The 7643-nt window shown below is 36.9% G+C and overlaps 1 pseudogene; it reads right to left on the bottom strand.

Annotated features, from left to right (window-relative positions):
* Positions 1-290: 290 nt before the first annotated feature.
* LOC149203539 (putative eukaryotic translation initiation factor 5-2) lies at positions 291-961 on the bottom strand (annotated as a pseudogene).
* Between the last annotated feature and the right edge of the window lie 6682 nt (positions 962-7643).

Here is a 7643-nt window from a genome sequence, read left to right as displayed (position 1 = left end):
CTGACATCAAAAAATATATATATATATATATATATATATATATATATATATATATATATATATATATATATATATTGAATTAGGAAATTGGGGGTGAAAATCCTTTGGTGATTGATATCAGATGGAAAAGCCTGGTGGAAATTGATTGTTCGCAAAAAATACCTCCATTCAACTTGGTTGCACAGTGTAGACAGGAAGCTTCATGATATAAAAGCTTCAGCAATTTGGAAACACTACACTAATCTCTTTGGTCACACACTTAAAATGGTCAAACATATTTAGTTCACTAACTAATCCTCTTCAGATTCAGACTTGGTACTTCTAAGCCACTCAACAAATGGCTTAACATTTTTCCACATTGAAGAGTTATTTCCTTGGGCACCCAAAGTATGGTTATCATACCATTGGAAAATAACATTTTCTAATATGTCATCATCATATAAAACTTTCAAAACCAAAGAAACTTCCTTGATTGCATTTGCATTGGCATGCTTGCAAAAAGCATCAATTGCATTCAACAACAACAACTGGGAATCTTCATTATGAAGAGATTTGGACAAGTAAATATTTCTCTTTGCAACCTCCTTGGAAAATCCTTTGCTAACACCTTTTTAAGGCCCTCAAACAATGGAGTCATCACTTCCTGAGGAGAACCACTGAGAGATTGTATGTACTCCACCAATTGATTAGGAGACTTTCTCCTTTGAAGAAAATCATTAAAATCAACAAGAAGCTTAGCGTGAATGCTTAGCCCTTTAACTGTCTTCAAGTTTTTCTCATCAACATCACTCTCTTCCTCCTTATCATCACTCTCTGGCATAAGTTATGTGGATTTCTTACCATTCTTAGTAGCAAGATTTCTCTTAGGCTCAACCATTGTGTTCTTTGAAACGGTCTTCCCTACAACCTTCATATCAGTACGTTGCTTTGTACCTTTTTCAGGTATAATTAACATCACCATTTCACTAGTAGCAAGAGTGAGTTTCTCCTTGATCCTCTTCTGAGTAGCCTCAATAGAGGTGTTAGTCTGCCATTCCACTCCATCATCAACTTCCTCATCATGGTCGTTTTGGCTCCCTTGAGGAGACTTGTCATCCTCATCAAAAGATTCCTTCTATGCTACTGCCTTACTAAATTACCTTTGTAATATGTGGTGCAATTGCTAGTCATACAATTTATAGATGTAGTTGTTAATGTATAAAGCAACAAATTTGTTAGTTGTTGGAAAGCACTTTGTATGGAATTTTTATGTGCATTTTTAAATAGTAAATTAAACCTAAATTTTGTTGACCAAAACATATCTTTGGTAAAATAGTTATCAAATTTTTTAATATATGAATATAAATATTTACCCAAAACAATTTCAAGAGGCGGATCATTGATTATTTAATAATAGTAACACAATACACCTTAAAATTAAATGGTTGAAATTTGTGTTTATTATTTGAAGTTTTTTTACCCAAAACCTTTTCAAGAGACATATAATTAATTATTTAATAATGGTGACACAATACTCTCACATTAAATGGTTGAAATTTGTGTTTATTATTTTAAATTGAGATTTATAGATTTCTTTGTTATAGTCATGCATCTTAAAAATTAAATGTTTCAAATATGTGCTTATTTTCTAATTGTGATTTTGTGAATTTCTTTTCTATTATGAATTTCTTTTCTAATACATGAAACATTATTTCTATATTAAAAATCAATAAAAAAATAAAAATGATCTGAAACAATTGTAACATAATTTAATTTTATAAATTGAAATCAATTAAAAAATATATAATTTTTATTGTTTATTTGGTGGTCTCATAAACTAAAATCAACTAAAATCAATTAAAAGAAATCAATTTCCATTCTTATGAATGATTTAGTTTTATTATTATGAAAACTAAATGATATTACAAAATGTAGTACTTATTTTTTAGGTTAAAATGTTCAATGAGGACCCTCACTAAACTTATATGATCTCGGGTGCATGAACTTCACCACCAGGAAAAACTCATGCATTCTTGCATGCCCCATAAGAAAACAGGGTGGTAAGGGGAAATTGTATACCTTTATAACATCGGGTGCATAGTATTATATTTTTAGCAATAAAAAGCAAAGACTAATATATATGTATTAATTCATGTTTGTTAATCACATTGAGTGAAGTATTTGTTTGCATTTTCAAACGGTAAATCATATTTAACTTGGTGGTTGTTAATCACTTTGAGTGAAATTCTTATTTGCAATTTTTAACAATGAATCAAACTTGGGAAAACAAAGACCAATAAATATGTTAGAAATCGTTGAGCATTTTACGTGAAATATTTATTTGCATTTTGAAACAATAAATTTTAAGTAAATACAGCAGAAAATATGTTACTTGTTGTAAAGCACTTTGCATAGAATTTTTATGAACATTTTTAAATAGTAAATTAAACCTAAATTTTGTTAACCAAAACATGTTATTGGTAAAATAGGGATCAATTTTTTTTATTCGTGAACATAAATATTTACCCAAAACAATTTCCAGAGACAGATTATTAATTATTTAATAATAGTAACACTCTACACCTTAAAATTAAATGATCGAAATTTGTGTTTATTATTTTAAGTTTTTAATCTCTAAATATAAATATTTATCCAAAACATTAAAAAAACAGATAATTAATTATTTAGTAATAATAAACACCCTGTACACCCTAACATAAATATATAATTTTTATTGTTTATTTTGATAGTCTTATAAACTAAAACCAATTTTCACTCTCATTAATGGTTTAATTTTATTATTATAAAAATTAAATAATATTACAAAATGTAGTGTTTATTTTTTAAGTTAAAATGCTCAATGTGGACCCTCACTTAACTTTTATGATCTCGGGCACAGGAACTTCACAAGTGCAAGGGCCCGGCAAAACTCGTGCATTTTTGCATGCTCCCTACGCAAACCGGGTGGTAGAGGGAAAAAGCATACCTTTATAACCTCGGGGGCAGAGTGTCACGATCTCATTATGATTCAAGAAACAACGGTAATAAATTTTTTTTTATATATATATGGTATGGTAATTTCCCATTACCCACACCCTAAACTACTATACTCCTAAACTTATGTGTAATCCACCACAACTCTCACCACATAATTCCCTTAAGCATGTAATAGTTGTAAGCATATAATAGTTGACTTAAAATCTGGTGAATTCATATAGCGGCCCTATATTTAAATTAACCATTACTCAATTAAGCTTCTGCAATACCGATGTTTGATAACCTATGTGACATTATGTTGGCTTTGATTGCTTTGCTATCCGATATAAATGTATGATGCCAAATGGCAGCACGACGGAGCCAGCTCACAACCCTCCGTGGCCAGATGGCCCAACTTCACGTGCTGCCCATGTGACTGGTGGTGAGTTGACCTGCTCTGGGGTTTGGCGCCAGGCCTCCCGCCTAATCCAACGATGGAGATTGCTCTCCCTCATCGGACGGCCCAGCTCATTTTAGGGTTTGACATTGCACATATATGTTCATCGGATTCGTCAATGGGTTCATTTGCTCCCTTAGCAACAGCTGAGCTCTTCGACAGAACACTCTGCACTCTCCCTGGTTCATCTCCTCCTACCAGGCTCAGGTTCGATCCGCGTTTTCCTTACAGGTTACATTCACGGTTAGCTTTTCAGGTTGTTGATGTTCATGCGATCTTCTTATACCTGACTGTGTTCATGGTTTGTTTTACAGATTGGGTACCAGTCCGATGCTGACCCCAGCTTGCTTCCTCAGTGTGCCGGAGGGTTTGGCTGCCATGGCACTTAAAGGTATACTTGTTTCACTTACGGAATCTTTGGTAATGTATTATTGCAAAGTTGAGGGGGTTTACAGCTGAGACAGGGCTTGTGTCTTGCCTAATGTCTCAGGTTCGATACAGGGTTCCAAACCCTTATGCGATTAATTTGGCGGCCTCATTATGGCGGTCTGCCCAGCTAGAGACCCTAGGGTCATGGCGTTCACGCCTCACTTATACCTTTATATATGTAAACAGCTAAGGTCTCAGACTCGTTTGTCATTGCCTGTTTGTGTGGAAGCTCTTTCGAGCTATTGACAGATTTGTAGGGATATGTATAAATTTATACACAGTTGTAATATTTAACACCTGCGGCTTACCGCTGTTGTCCCGGTTCGGGTTTCTTCATGGCTATTGTAATATGTTTCACAGTTTTCTTAACGAACTCTGTTTCAGGAATATATAGCTTTCAATGTCTGTTAATAAACCATCGATTCTTCGTTATTGGTGCATATAAATGTTTGATATTCGATGTCTCACTGTTGCTCCTTTCTAATACTCGATAGTGTATACAGTTATGATATTTCCACTGCAATAGGGTTACTCTGATTTAGTTTCAGAAGGTTTCACTTGTATTTAATGTCTACAGTTCGGTTCACATTCTTTAAATGCATATTTATAGCGACAAGGGTTAATTCTGCATTCGTGTTATGAATGTAGGGTTTACCCCTTCCGCGCACAATCTTTGCCGTAATTCCAAATAGCAGGTTAAATGGCTTTTATTCTACTGTATGCTTACTTGATATTTTTAGTTCGATGCTATACTTAGTTCCTGTACAGTACACTCAGATACTGTAGCTTGTTACCCGTGAATGGAACCGTTTCCAAGCCTGATGTTAGGGTTTGACGGCATCATTGTATATAAACTTATACGACGCTTCTCTTTACAGCACTGTTTCCTTTTAATATTTCGCTATACAGCTGTTGGTTGGAATGATAGTTTCTGGGTTGTTGGTTTTATATGATATCTCTTGTGCACACGGCACTAGTTAATACTGTAACGTTCTTGTATAAACATTTCATTTACATTACCTCGTTTTGGCTTACACAGCATTAATTTAAAGAACAGTTGCACGCAGTTAAATTTGTAACTATAGCTTTGACTTATGTATTGATACTGTTTACATGCAAACTCAGATTCTGTGTCAGTATAATGTTTATAGCCAGCTCGGCTTTTCCCGGTTTCTCAGATCTTTACATTCTAGATCTATGCATTACTAAGGTTTTCAGTTTAGATTAATACCCTGATTTCCCTTACTGTCGTTTGGTACCGTTTCCTCATGCCATTTCCGCAGTTCTCAGTTGTCTTCCTGCTGAGCACATTGTAACTGTGCGAGCTCAAGTGAGTATGTTTTACAGATGTGACCACAGTCACACCTTCCATCACAGTTTCTTGGAGAAGAATTGTAGTTTTATCCTAGCTAACATATCACAATAACTTAAAGGAAATAATACAATTTCTGTATCTACTTGTACCCTTTAATACCTGTTCATTTCTTTAACCAAACTAGAGGAAGCGTACCTGGTTGTTCCTGCTACTGAAGTCCTTACTTTCAGAAGTCACCTGCAGTGTTTTTGCTCTTAACCTCCCAACCTTGAGATCCACTGCACTGGATTCTCCCCCCGAGCCGTCTTGCAGGCCTGCAGCCCTCAACAAGACTCATGCACCACTGTGCTGGGTTATCTGATCACAACCAGACTTAACCCACTTTTTCCACTCTGCTCTCTCTCTCTGGAATCTTTCCTCTGCCTGTTCATCAACAGCCCAGAGGTTTTCCTCCCAGGACTTTTCCTTGGGTGAGAGGCAGTTGTTTTTCAGTTCCATAACTGATTTATTTTCTTTTAATAGAAAATCCTCATTTTGGAGGCTGCCAGCATTTCATCAATACACATGTGCAAAATAGTCCATTATATTCACTTCCAAAAAAAATAACAATGTCTTTTAATAATAACAAGTTATCACTCATATTGTTTTTACCACAGTAATTATCTAGAATTACAAGTTACCGGGGTCATTACATCTTCCCCCCCTGGGATTGGACATCGTCCCGATGTTCATTCTCGTTAAATAAATTCGAGTAGGCCTTTCTGAAAGGTTCCTCGTCTTCCCACGTAGCCTCCTCAGGACCATAGTGCTGCCACAGCACCTTAATTTGGGTAATAACCCGTTTCCGCAGCCGCACTTCTCTCCGGTCGAGAATGCTCTGTGGTTCGACCAGGACCTCGCCTTCCGGTTCGACCTGCAGACAACCAGCACATAATCAATTTCCTATTGAATATAGCTGCGTAATCGAAACAACTGGATCAATTCTTACCCGCACATCTTGCCACTGAATAACATGTTTAGGGTCATACACATATTTCTTTAGGACAGAAACATGGAACACATTGTGAATCTTAATATGACTGGGCAAAGAAAGTTGGTAGGCCACAGGCCCCACTCTAGCTAAAATCTGAAACGGTCCAAAGTATCGAGGAGCCAGCTTGGCGCACCCACTCCACTGCAGTGTGCTCCTTCTGGTTTGAATCCTTACAAACACATGGTCACCAACATTGTACTCTGTGAATCTTCTTTTCCTGTCTGCGAAACTTTTCTGTCTGTCTTGTGCAGCCTTTAAATTTGCTCGCACTCTCTTCACCATATCTTCCATGTCTTTTAACATTTCCGGACCCAAACTCAGCTTATCCTCCAGTCCACTCCAACTTGAGGGTGTGCGGCACTTTCGCCCATACAGGACCTCAAAGGGACTTAGCTGGGTTGAAGTATGATACCCATTATTGTAGGAAAATTCGACCAGATGCAAATACTCTTCCCATTGACTAGGCTTTAGCATTACATTCGCCCTCAACATGTCTTCCAATACCTGATTGACTCGCTCAGTTTGGCCATCGGTCTGTGGGTGATAAGCTGTGCTAAAATTCAACCGAGTGCCCAACTCGGCAAACAATGTTCTCCAAAAGGTGGAAGTGAATTTCACATCACGGTCTGATATGATTACCTTTGGCATTCCATGCAAACGGAACACATTTTGCATAAAGAGATGCGCGATTTGTACCGCCTTGTAAGTAGACTGCACCGGTATGAAGTGCGCTGCTTTACTCAATTTATCAACCACGACCATAATAGAATCATTGCCCTTCTTTGTTCGTGGTAACCCGGTTACAAAATCCATGGAAATGGTTTCCCATTTCCATTCCGGAATAGGCAAAGGCTGCAACAGTCCCGCTGGGTGTTGATGTTCAGCCTTAATTTGCTGGCATTCCAAACACCTTGCCAAGTATTCCACTATCTGCTTCTTCATTCCTGGCCAGTAATACTCTTTCTTGAGTGCCGTGACCATCTTTTGGTACCCTGGGTGGCCAGTGTAGTGGCTGATGTGGAACTCATCTAAAATCAGCTTCTTAAGGTCATTTGAATCAGGTACATACATTTTTTTATTAAAATACAGCAATCCAGCATTATCTAATGTGTACCCTTGCTGTAACTTTCCATTATCAGATTGCTGTACCTGCTGTTTTAAATGCTGATATTCAGAGTCGTCACTGGCTGCTGTTTTTATTTGTTCAACCAGCGAACTCCGCCACCTGCTGGCTGAAAGTTCACATAAGCAATGAACCTTTCAACTTAAGGCATCTGCCACCCGATTTTCTTTGCCCTTTAAATGCTTTATTTCAAAGTCAAACCCACTTAGAAAATCTGCCCAACGGCCTTGCCTCGCATTCAAGGTAGGTTGGCTGAAATAATGCGTCAAACTGTGATGATCTGTTAACAACAGAAATTTCTTCCCAAGAAGGTAATGTCGCCACATCTTTA

The sequence above is a fragment of the Pinus tabuliformis genome, chromosome 2_1, assembly GCF_031772625.1.
Source record: "Pinus tabuliformis cultivar Carrire ecotype Pingquan chromosome 2_1, CPIR1, whole genome shotgun sequence".
Lineage (NCBI taxonomy): Eukaryota > Viridiplantae > Streptophyta > Pinopsida > Pinales > Pinaceae > Pinus > Pinus tabuliformis.
The sequence above is the reverse complement of the archived record's forward strand: the minus strand, read 5'-3'. Positions and strand labels throughout refer to the sequence as shown.